The 11,396-nt window shown below is 52.7% G+C and overlaps 1 long non-coding RNA gene across 3 annotated transcripts; it reads left to right on the top strand.

Moving 5' to 3' along the window:
- Positions 1-263: 263 nt before the first annotated feature.
- On the top strand, positions 264-6,304 carry LOC102899620. Of its 3 annotated transcripts, none has more exons than XR_006587892.1 (5): positions 264-395; positions 1,985-2,065; positions 2,503-3,279; positions 3,584-5,382; positions 5,580-6,304. It is a non-coding gene; the product is annotated as an uncharacterized LOC102899620 (long non-coding RNA). The 3 variants fall into 3 exon arrangements; XR_006587893.1 differs by lacking the exon at positions 5,580-6,304 and having other exon boundaries at positions 3,584-5,035; positions 5,182-5,218; XR_006587894.1 differs by lacking the exon at positions 5,580-6,304 and having other exon boundaries at positions 321-395; positions 1,971-2,065; positions 3,584-5,218.
- Positions 6,305-11,396: the final 5,092 nt, after the last annotated feature.

Here is an 11,396-nt window from a genome sequence, read left to right as displayed (position 1 = left end):
GAGAGAGACTCGAGGAATCAGGTGAGGTCACGTCTTCTGCATGTCCTTTCTGGATCCCGGCTCCGCTTCCCCTCCCGTAGGCGCCAGCCCGACAGGGACGTCAGCGGCCGGATGGCTCCGTCCGCCGGAAAGAACGACTCTGCCCCAAGTTCAGAAACGGCAGCCTCAGCCTCCGCTTTCCGTTGGTCCCAAACGGGCCGACTTGCGTCACGTCTTCCTCCGCAGCCAATCACTGGCCAGCCGCGCTCTCATTGGCGGGGCCTGACTGGGTCACGTGACGCGGCCGGAAGTCAGCCTCCCGAGGACCAAGAGGGGTCAGATTCTGCGAGCAAACGTGAATGCCTGGGTGTTGGGGCCTGTGCCACACAGTATTGCACGAGTCAAAGGACCATCCGGTACGTCCGTGCCCGAGTTTTTCCTGGCTCCTTACGTGATACACGTGTTTGAGTATCTCTACCCCGTTCATTCTTTTATTATTATGATTATTATGATTATTTTGAGAGAGAGACAGAGAGGAGGGGGGCAGGGGAAGAGAGAGAGGGAGAGAGAGAAATCCCAAGCAGGCTCCGTGCCGTCAGCGGGGCTCAAACCCACCAGCCACGAAACGACGACCTAAGCTGAAATCAAGAGTCCCGTCCCTACCCAACGGAGCCACTCGGATACCCCTGCGCGGCCTTTATTCCTAACCTCGTTTATGAGTTCAGGAAAGATACCCTACGTAAGCATCTGCTGCCCCTGGAACATCAGGCTTGCCGGGGCCGGGCCCGCGAGTGGCCTCACCCAGGATCTCCCAGCTCCAGACTCCTTCCCTGGGAACTGGAGGAGACCTTCAGTCTCTGCTGACTCAGCGGGTCACCAGAGACCTCTGACACCCCCCCCGGCCTTTCCCGGAACCTTAAGAAGGAAGAGGAGAGAGCTTCAGGGGACAGGTTTAAAATTAGAAGGGAGTGCAGGGCTGCCTGTGTGTTTCTTGAACGTCAGCCATTCGGGAGGAATGGGCGATAAGGTGGTCAAGAGACAGGAAGCGTTTCTTTAAGATTCCTATCGCGCTGGGAAGCTGGAGGGGGAGTTTCGTTCAAGGGAAGAACAGGATGTTGCCAGGATCCGGGGCAGGGCCCACAGCAGGGGGGCATGGAGGGAACGGAGAGGAGGGAAGGAGAGCTGGTCGGCCAGGGTTCAAGAGGAAGGTTTGGAAAGGTCCCAGGCAGGAAGTCAGCCCCCCACCCCCACCCCGGCAGAGGCCCGTTGGGAGTTCAGAGCTCTTCAGTAATAGAAGGGAGACAGACCTTCTCCTCGAAGACCTTGGCTCTTTTCGATGAGTCCGGGTGGCCCACTAAGAGGGGAATCTCGTTTAATTCTCGTGTGAACTCCTGATTCCCTGTTCCCCTGGAGTCTGTCTGCTGGTCTCCCAGTGTGGAAGCCACCCCCTGGTCCTTGAAGGCTGCGGGGAGTCAAAGCCTGACGTAGCCCCTGTGATCAATCCCCATCCCATACTCGTGGGGGGGGGGGGGGCCTGGTGCTGAGTGCCAATATGTCCTTTGTCACAAAGTTTCTCCAGTCTTCAAAAAAAACAAAAACAAAAAAACCCACACCTTATCAAAATGCCAATCTGGTGAGGGGACTCCATGAAGGGACCATTCACAAAATAAAGAAATAAAATGACCAACAAACGCCGCAGAAGAAATACATTCATCATTCAGATAATCCCCCACAGCATCGTTGCGGCAGGGCAGATACTGACATGAGCCTCGGGCACCCACTAACCGGTTTTGATCCTTTCTGCGACAGTAAGAGGTAATGTCTATAGAAACTAAGGCACACGGGGGTTGAGGTCCCTGTCCCAAGATCCCAGCTGCTAAGAGACAGGCAGTAGAGGGGAAAAGGATTGTTCTAAGTACCTAAATAAGAGCCTGCGTTTGCAGCTGACCAAACAGGCCTTGGGGAAATGACTTCACCTCTCTGAACCTCAGTTTCCCCACTCTAGAAAACGGAGGTAAAGTAGGACCCACACCGCAGAGCCGTCGAGAGTTTTTGGCGAGATGATATATGATTAGTATGGTGCCAGGTATTTATTAGTATTATTTACTTTTTTTTAATGTTTGTTTATTTTTGAGAGAGAGAGAGAGAGCGAGCGAGCAGGGGAGGGGCAGAGAGAGGGGGAGACACAGAATCCGAAGCGGGCTCCGGGCTCCGAGCCGTCGGCACAGAGCCCGACGCGGGGCTCGAACTCGTGAACCGCGGGATCGTGATCTGAGCCGAAGTCGGAGGCTTAACCGACTGAGCCACCCAGGCGCCCCAGTGCATGGTATTTATTAAAAGTGTATCAACGATACACTTTTGTTCTTACTGATTCAGAGGTCCCAAGGACCTACCACATCAGGTCTCCCCGCCTACATCAGTCAGGAGTTACGAGGTGTCCAGTCGTGACAACAGAGGCCAGGGGTCCCAAGGCGCAGGGCTGAGATGTATCCCACCCCACCTCCTCTTACACCTTTTCTGCAGGCACAGCTAACGAGACCTGGACGGGACCTCCCACTCACCCCCATCTGAGCCTCTGGGGAAACATCTGGACCGCGGGGGCTGATCGATGATGAAGTATTTACTTAGCTCTCCGCCCACAGTCCGGCTGGAGAGACACCCTTGGGTTCAAGGCGAAAGGCTTCCAGGAAAGGTGGCTGGGCCTCAAGGTCATCAGTCATCAGGAATTGCCCACCTTGTCTCTGGGAACAGTCTGGAGCTGTCTCACGGGAAGTTCTCCTTCCTCATTCCCGGGGAGAGTGCCCACTTCCTTTTACTCCTTTAAGCAGCAGCCCACGTCATTACTGTTATCACTGTTATTATTTTTGCCACCATCGATTGAGTGCTCACTGTGTTCGGGGCCCTAAGCTAACTGTGTTACATGCATTTCCTCATTGAGTCCTTGCTATAACTCTCAGGGTTTTACAGCCTGCTCGGAATGGGAATTCACTTTCCTGAGGTCACGAAGCTGGAAAGTAGAAGACCTGGGATTTGAACCCAAGCAGTGTGGCTCCAGAGTCTATGCCTTAACAGGGGTTCTGTTGGCCGGGGCTGGAGGCCACGCCAGAGACACCTCCCACCCTCTGCTCTTCCTTGCTGGAACCAACACGGCATTCGGCGGTCAGATAATAGGACCTGGTGATGCGAGGAGGCAGACAGGACCATAAATGAGGGGGAGCTGCCAATCTCCAAAGATCTCAACAAAGAAACCGGATGGGAAGCATTCCAACCAGAGGGAAAAGCATGTGCAAAAGTCCTGAGGTAGGACCATACTCATTCTCTTGCATTTCTAGGTCTCCTCTGCTGAAATGCTTCTCTGCTCACCCAACCTTTGGAACACAGTTAATCGCCACTTCCTCCAGGAAGCCTTCCCTGAACCGGGCGAGGCTAGGTCCCCCTCCTTGCTCTCATTGCCCCCCTTCTTCATCACAAAACACTGCACCCTTATGTTTACTTAACAGCCTGGAATATTCTCTTACTGTCATTCTCCTGCATGAGGTCATAAACCCTGATGAGGCGGGGGTGGGGGTGGGTGGAATGTTTGCCTTGTGTTCTCTATGCCTAGGAAAGGGGCACATAGCAGGTTCTAGTCTGACGAGGCCACAGTTGGAAGACTGGATTCCACTCTGGACGCCCTTGCTTATCAGGAGAAAGACATACATGTCACTTCGTGGGGAACGAAGGCATCATCCCTGGAGAAAGCCTCACCCGTGTGGCCAAGGAGACATATCCAAGTATGTCCACTATAGAATTTTTATCGGCATCGACTTAGATGCCCACCAACAGGGGACTGGACACAGGTAACTCCGTGCACGCACATGTTTTAAGAGCACAGTCGGGGACACCCACAAATTGGGTGGTTCAGTCAGTTAAGCATCCTCCTTCGGCTCAGGTCAAGATCTTGTGGTTCAGGAGTCCAAGCCCCGTGTCGGGCTCTGTGCTGACAGCTCAGAGCCTCGAGCCTGTGTCTTCCTCTCTCTCTGCCCCTCCCCTGCTCACACTCTGTCTCTCTCTCTCAAAAATGAATAAATGAAAGAAAAATTTTTAAAAAAGATCGCAATCAAAGTAGATGAAACAGAGGTCTGTGTGCCAACAGGGGGATCTTTCAAAACCGTGGCAGAGAGAGAAAATGCTGATCACGAAGTGATCCGCAGCCCATTTAAGAAACTGAAACCCCCGAGAGGCCCCGTATGTTTTTCAGAATTCACGTACAGTCTGTAAAACTCATACGAAAACGGGGATATGCATTCTGAATTCACGACAGTACGTGTGGGTGGGTGGGGTTACGGAGAGACTGGGCAGCTAGACTTAGCGTATTCTTTTTCACGACTATATAATATTCCGTTGAAGGGTGATACAGTTGATCCTCGAACAACACGGGTATGCGGTGTGCGGGTCCCCTTATGTGAGATTTTCTTCAGGAAGCACAGCCAGGTTCCTTAGGATTGGCTCAACGATGTTTTCTTTCCTGCAGCTTCCTTCATTGTAAGAATGTGGCGTATATTACGCAGCACATATCCAACACGTGGTACAATACCACCTACTTTTGTGATCTGGAGGGCTTCCAGTCAACAGTCGGCTACCGGTGGTTACGTTTTCAGGGACCCACAGTTACGTGCAGATTGTCAGCTGCACCAGGAGGCAGTCCTCCCTGACCCCCATGTTGTTCAAGGGTTAATTGTACTACGTTTTATGCACATATTGCCCTGTTTGGAGATACATAGGTTGGTTCAGACGTTTTGCTGTTAACCGTGTGAGAGCCCCATCCCTCTTTCGCGCATTTCCAGGAAGAGAACTTTTTCTGTGCTAACAGATTCTGTCGGTTTGTCCAAAGGTAAGCTGTGTGGGAATAGCGGAAGCCACTTTGCAGGATGTCCGTGAGCGTCCAAGCATCGGCCGGACAGCCTCTTGGCGTAGCCGCGGTGGAGGGGGTTGCTGGCCCTACATAGTCGTTGGCGTTCCTTCCATGTGTGTGATCCTACAATCTCTCCTCCTTCTGCGGTGGGATGTCCGCTTGGTACAACTCACGCCAAAAGCTCCAGCTGCAGGGAGGGGTGGGGTGGGGGGGCGTCATCTTCTCTACAGGTTTGGAGGAGCCGACACGGACATTTTTGCAAAATCGCATGTTTGTTGTTGCCATGGTTCTGTTGTATTTTCTTCCAGCTGAAGACATTTTAACTAAATGCCTGGTGTCCGGTCAGGGTTTCGAATGAGTAAGCCTGGGTCCAAAGCCTGCGCCGGTACCCGTAGCTGTCCGATCTCGAGCCCGTTCTTTAAGTCCTCCTTGCCTCGGTCTCCTCATCTGTAAAATGGGCAAATTCAAACGCCGGCCAAACCGATCATCCCTTTTTGATGATTCCGCCGGTTCGTGGATGCGACTCGCTCTAATGGGGGTGGGAAGAGGCGGGGTCACCCGGCAAGCTGGCTGCCCCGGATATGTGGAGGTTGGAAGCCGTCTTCGCCCTGGGACGGGAAGGAAGTTCAAGGTTTAGCCCGCCCATCACACCCATTGCTGTGGCCAGCACAACCTTTTGTTCAGCATTTTATCTTTTTCAAAGCAGATCCATTATCTCATCTGTTCATCAAAGGCCCCTGCAAGGAAGTCAGGCCGAGGATGGGCCCAAGGAGAGATGACTCAGGAATCTGAAAGTCAAGGCCAGAAGCCTCTCTGTCAGGCGGCCCTCTGGGCTGAATTTCTCCACTGATCTTGGCCCAGGAGGCGGGTCAGGCTGTCCAGGCCAGGCCTGAAATACCCACAGAGAGGCTTCCTTCCCCTTGACGCTGGACCGTGCTCCCCAGCCCCACCAGATGGGCTGCAGATGTGAGCTCCGGGTTGCAAGAGAGGCCAGGGGACAGGCAAAGCTCATCTCCTTGCATGGGATGTCGGGCCCCAAGCCTGGTCCCGGGAGGCCACAGAAGCGTGATGCGGGGGTCCCGGGAGTTCAAGTTCACAGAGTCTTGGCAACAGGAAGGTGGTGCTGAAGATACGGTCACGCTCCTGTGATGCGGGTAGCTGTCAGAGCACATCCCGGGCAACGGCTGTCTCGTCTTGCAGCCTCCGCATCGGCGTGGACATAAGCCACAACCCTGTGTCATCCCTGCAGCCCAGCCAGCCCTGGAGCATCTGCTGGGTCGGCAGAAAGCTGCCTCTTCCAATGGGTTAGGCCCCCACTGCCCCTCCTTCTTCAGCCTGTTCTAAGATCCTGGAGCCCTTCCCTTGTGTCATCTTTGCGAGTAGCCTTTGTTGACTTTAAAAAAAAAAAACAAACAAAAAGCTTGTTTTTAAGTTTATCTCTTTATTTTGAGAGAGAGAGAGAGAGAGAGAGAGAGAGAGAGAGAGGGAGAGAATCCCAAGCAGGCTCCGCACTGTCAGCACAGAGCTGGACGTGGGGCTCGAACCACGAACCGTGAGATCATGACCTGAGCCGAAATGAGGAGTCGGCTGCTTAACGGGCTGAGCCACCCAGATGCCCCGCCCATGTTGACTTTTATCCTGGAGGAGCAGCCCACTGGGAGTGGGACCATTTGGAGTCCTGCCCTGGAAGGGACAGTCCCCTGCCTCCCAGAGTGATCTCCGGGGCTTTGCTTCCACAGAGCGTTAAGGCTCAGCGAGGCCTGGGTTCCGCCATTCATGCTGTGTGACCTGGGAAAAGCCGTATCACTTCTCTGACCTTAGGTTTCTCATTGGGAGAAAGTAGGGCTGTTGGGGGGCTGTTGGGAAGGTTCGAGAAAACACCTGTAAATGCCTAATACGGTGCCAGGTACCCAGTTGGTGCCCCTTCTGAGCCTGCCTCGGTTTCTCTCTCTTCTCTGTTCAGCAAGTGTATGTGACCTCCCCAGAGCCACAGAGCAAGGAGTTTCAATCCAACCCCGTGTACGTCCGAGAACCCTCGTGGCTCGGTCATCGTGCCGCTGTATTTGAATCGTGTGTATGGTTTCCTTAAGCGAAGCCACTCTGTTTCTTAAGCCCGGCCTGGAATGAAGACTTCTCTGAAAACGACGTCGGTCTCCAAAGTCTAAAGTTCTGTCTGAAAGTCCAGCCCCCCCCCCCCCCAGGCCGCCGGTTTACTGGGTCGGAAAAACAAAAACCATAAAACTAACAGAAACCGTGTGAGAGAGGTCTTTGGACTGTTTCGGGGGCGGGGGGGGTGGGGGGGATGTTCACGAAGGGAGGGTTTGCAGGGGGCAACGGAGATTTGCCCAACTCGAGGAAGGGCCTTGATGGAATGTGCACATCAAAGAGACGCATGGCTTCAAAGGCCGCCCTGCCCTCCCAGCCAGCAGTCAGGCTAACTGGTTCACTTGGGGACAAAGCCAGAGGACAGGATGTGAGGAGCCAGGGGGGGACCTCACAGTGGCGAGTGTGGATCTCTGGAGCCCGGCCCAGCCCGCCATGCTTCTCCCAGCTCAGAGGGTCTCGCTCTGGGGCCCCAGACCCCCAAGGGCTCCGTGGATACAACTCAGGGCATCTGTGACCTCGATCGGGAAGAAAATATATCACATCTTCGTTATCACGAACATCAAAGTGCAATTTCTTTCCATGACGAAGGCAGGCAACAGACACATGGCAGGAGGGACCGTCCGTCCCCACGACCTTGTCACCGGTACAAATCACAGATCCTGGCCTACGACCTCACTGGTGTCACAGAGAATTTCGAATTCCTTAGTCACAGGACATCTCTGCCATCGTGGTTGTTATGACTTGTCGTTTCGAGAATTGATTTAGCAAAAAAATTTTTAAAAAGGCGGCGGGGGGCGGGCGCCTGGGTGGCTCAGTCGGTTGAGCATCTGACTTCGGCTCAGGTCATGATCTCGCGGTTCGTGGGTTCGAGCCCCGCGTCGGGCTCTGTGCTGACAGCTCGGAGCCGGGAGCCTGCTTCTGATTCTGTGTCTCCCTCTCTCTCTGCCCCTTTCCCACTCACACTCTGCATCTCTCTCTCTCTCAAAAATAAACATTTAGAACACTTTTTTAAAAAAAGATTTAGAAGCACAAATAACACTGCATCAACTTCTTACTTGATGACTGTATTTCAGTCTGGTTGGTTTCCTTACTAATCCTATGCATTTTTCAAAATATTTTTGGGGGGAGAGAGCACAAGTGGGGGAGGGTCTCAAAGAGGGAGACAGAGGATCTGAAGCGGGCTCTGCACTGACAGCACAGAGCCCGACGCGGGGCTCGAACTCACAAACCGTGAGATCATGACTCGACCCGAAGTCAGATGCTCGACTGACTGAGCCACCCCGGCGCCCCTAATCCTACGTAGTTTTGTTTTATGAATCCTGAAGCACTACTCTGAGAAGGGGTTCCTAGGCCTCGGCATACGGTGTAGACACGCACGCACAGTATTAAGAATCCCTTTGGTGGTGGCCACTAAGCTCTCTTGGCCTCAGTGTTCTTGTCAATGAAATGGTCATGAAGAATGCCTTCCTTCAGGTGGATTTGGAAGATCACTTATTTCAACGTGTGTGAAAGCACCAGGCATAGAGGAGATGGTCGGCCGATGCTCGCCTCTCTCTCTCTTAACGTTTGCACGCATCCAACCCGGGGCCAAGAAACGATGTGTTTGCCACCTGCCCTCAGTGGCCTCCCAGGCAGGGTCTCCTGCCACGCGCTGGCCCACACTGGTCTCCAGGCATGGAACACCCCTCCCACTCCGCCACCGCACATGTCCAGCGGGATGGAGGTTGACAAGGCCACAAATATTTGAACTATCCTGGGGATAACACAGGGCATTGACCCCAAAGTATGTGCTACATCGGCCGAAAGTTTATCCTAGAATAACAAACGTGACAGCTAGCAAAGTGAGCAGGGGAAAGGGTCCGATAAGATAAAAGGCCCCCAGAGAGTCCAAAGGCACAGCCCCCCGCAGGAAGGAAAAACTCAGGATGGAGCGAGGCGTCGGGGGAACAAGGCCATCGAGTCAAACGGTCCATTTTCTGGAAAGTTCCGAGCAACTGGGGCCTGGGGCAGGTGGTACGGACGATTCCAACCTTGTGACTGTGTCACCCTGGGTAGCTGTCACAGCGAGGTGCTAACCCTTGCCTTGTGGTTGAGAAAATTCAGAGAGGTCGTCGCAAAGCCCTTCGCGTGTGTTTGGGTGCTCAGAACAGAGGTTCTTACTGCTAACATGGTTATTCTGACACGTGGAGTCGAGTTGTTCATGCCCCAGACTCAGTGCTCAGACCAGACCGCCTGCTTTGCCCATTAAAATTATGTGCCCCGGGCTGTCTTATCTCTTTGTGCCTCCGTTGTTCTCCGTGCTATGGCATAGGATAGCGTCAGCACCTTGTGGGGTGGCCGTGGGAGCTAATTGAGATTCTACGCACAAGAGGCTTAGGCCAGTGCCTGATCCGGGGCAAACATAGACTAAATGTTAGCAATGACCACTTTTATCACATCATCACCATCACCATCATCATCATCTATCATTACAAGGTGAAAGGGCACTGTTGGGAAGAAACAAATCGAGGGGAGAATTTCTTGGCGAGACAGACATCTAGACCAGGGGTAGACACACTAGCTGCTGCCTGTTTCTGCCAATAAAGTTTTATTGGAACGCAGCCACGCCCCTTCATTGACTCATGGTCTACCACTCTGCCTTCGTACACAACATTAGAGCTGAGTACTCTCCGGCCTTTTGGGAAAAAAATTGTCCTCCCCCGGTTTGGAGGAATGGTGATATCTTTTTTAAAGAAATAATAAAAAGTTCATTTTTCGAGAGAGAGAGGTTGTGTGCACGAGTGGGGGAGGGACAGAGAGACAGGGAGAGAGAGAATCCCAAGCAGAGAATCCCCAGGAGGGGCTCAATCTCGCAAACCATGAGAACCTAAGCTGAAATCAAGAGTCAGAGGCTTAACCGACGGAGACACCCAGGTGCCCCAGGATGGTGGTTATCTTGACACGATGCTCCAAGAGGATTCTAATGAGCCACTTGATTATTTTTCTGTGATGAGTTGCTTATCCTGCGGGAAGAATAGCACCTTTTCTTCTATCCGTCCGTCTATACGCTGATTTATTCATTCAGTAAACACTCAGAGACACTGTACTAAGTGCTAACAAAGGAGAAATGATCCAAGTCTGATGAGAGAGGTTGACAAGTGGATGGAGAATTAAGATTCAGGGTGGCCTTCAGGGCTAGCCTACACCATGCTTTCTGTGAAAAGGTGCCCCATCTGGGAAGTCAAGGTTTGGCATATTCATAGCTTTCAGCCCCTGTTTGCCACTCTGGTCAGACTGTTCGCACAATGCCCAACCTGCACAACCTTGTGTGGCAGCCCTGAGAAAAACTGCTACAGCGTACAAGTGGGATCTAAGCAGACTAAGTGACATCAGGGAGGAATCCAGTATCAAGGTGCCAAGTAAAGCCTCGTAGAGGAGGAAATGGAAGCCGTCTTGAAAGGGGAGCAAGTGGAGAGAGGAAGACAAAAGGAGACGGGGCACAGGGAAGGCCTTCCTAGGTGGAGAGGAGCATGTGAGTGGAGAGGGGGTTCCGGAAGAGGGTGGGAAGGGGCTGGGGGCGTCTGGCATCGCAAAGAGGACATGTGACTACATCATAAACTCCCACCAGGGTAACTTCAGCCCACCGTTGCCTTACCAGCTCCACACTGCATACTTGTTTTCGTCCTCACCACCACCTTCTAGACCAGGCTACTGGGCCTCCACCTGCACGACTCCCAAAGCCTTTTCTGTGGTCCCTACGTATCTCTTCTGCTCGGCAGTCAGGGATCCTTCTGAAACCAGGCTACTCACGCTGGTTCGCTCTCACACCTGCCATGGCTCCTCGGTACTCACAGATCAGGTCCAAACTCCTTAAGGTGCTGTCCGAGGGTGTCTCCAGCCCAGTCTCCGCTTCCCTTGCCCGCCCAAATGCTTCCCTAAAGACTTTTTTCCCCAACTCCTCACACGTTGGAACTTTTGTTTGTCTTCTTTCCAATTAGCCAAATAAATATGCCATATATGTATGTGTGTGTGTGTGTGTGTGTGTGTGTGTATACACATCTGGGTATATATGTAAATATATATATTTATAACATTATATAGATACTTATCTATATGAAACCACTATCTATCATCTAGCTAGCTAGCTATCTGTCCATCCACCCAGCCATCCACCCACCCGTCCATCCCTTCATCCCTCCATCCGCTTACGTATATAGGCATATACAGTGTCTGCATATAAAAAGAAGTATAGATACAAATGTAATTACAGACACAGACACGGACTTCAAGCCGTGTCATTTCAGAGAAGCCCACCTAGAAACCTCCTAACTGGTCTCCCATATCCTCCCAGGGATCACAGCCTATCACTCCCCCCAGCCGAAACCCTCCCACAACTCTCCGTCTCCCTCAGAATGGAAGGTACAAGCTGTTCCGTGGT

This window comes from Felis catus, chromosome D3 (assembly GCF_018350175.1).
Source record: "Felis catus isolate Fca126 chromosome D3, F.catus_Fca126_mat1.0, whole genome shotgun sequence".
In the NCBI taxonomy this organism is placed as follows: Eukaryota; Metazoa; Chordata; class Mammalia; order Carnivora; family Felidae; genus Felis; species Felis catus.
Note: the sequence above shows the minus strand (reverse complement) of the source record. Positions and strands in the feature narration are given on the sequence as shown.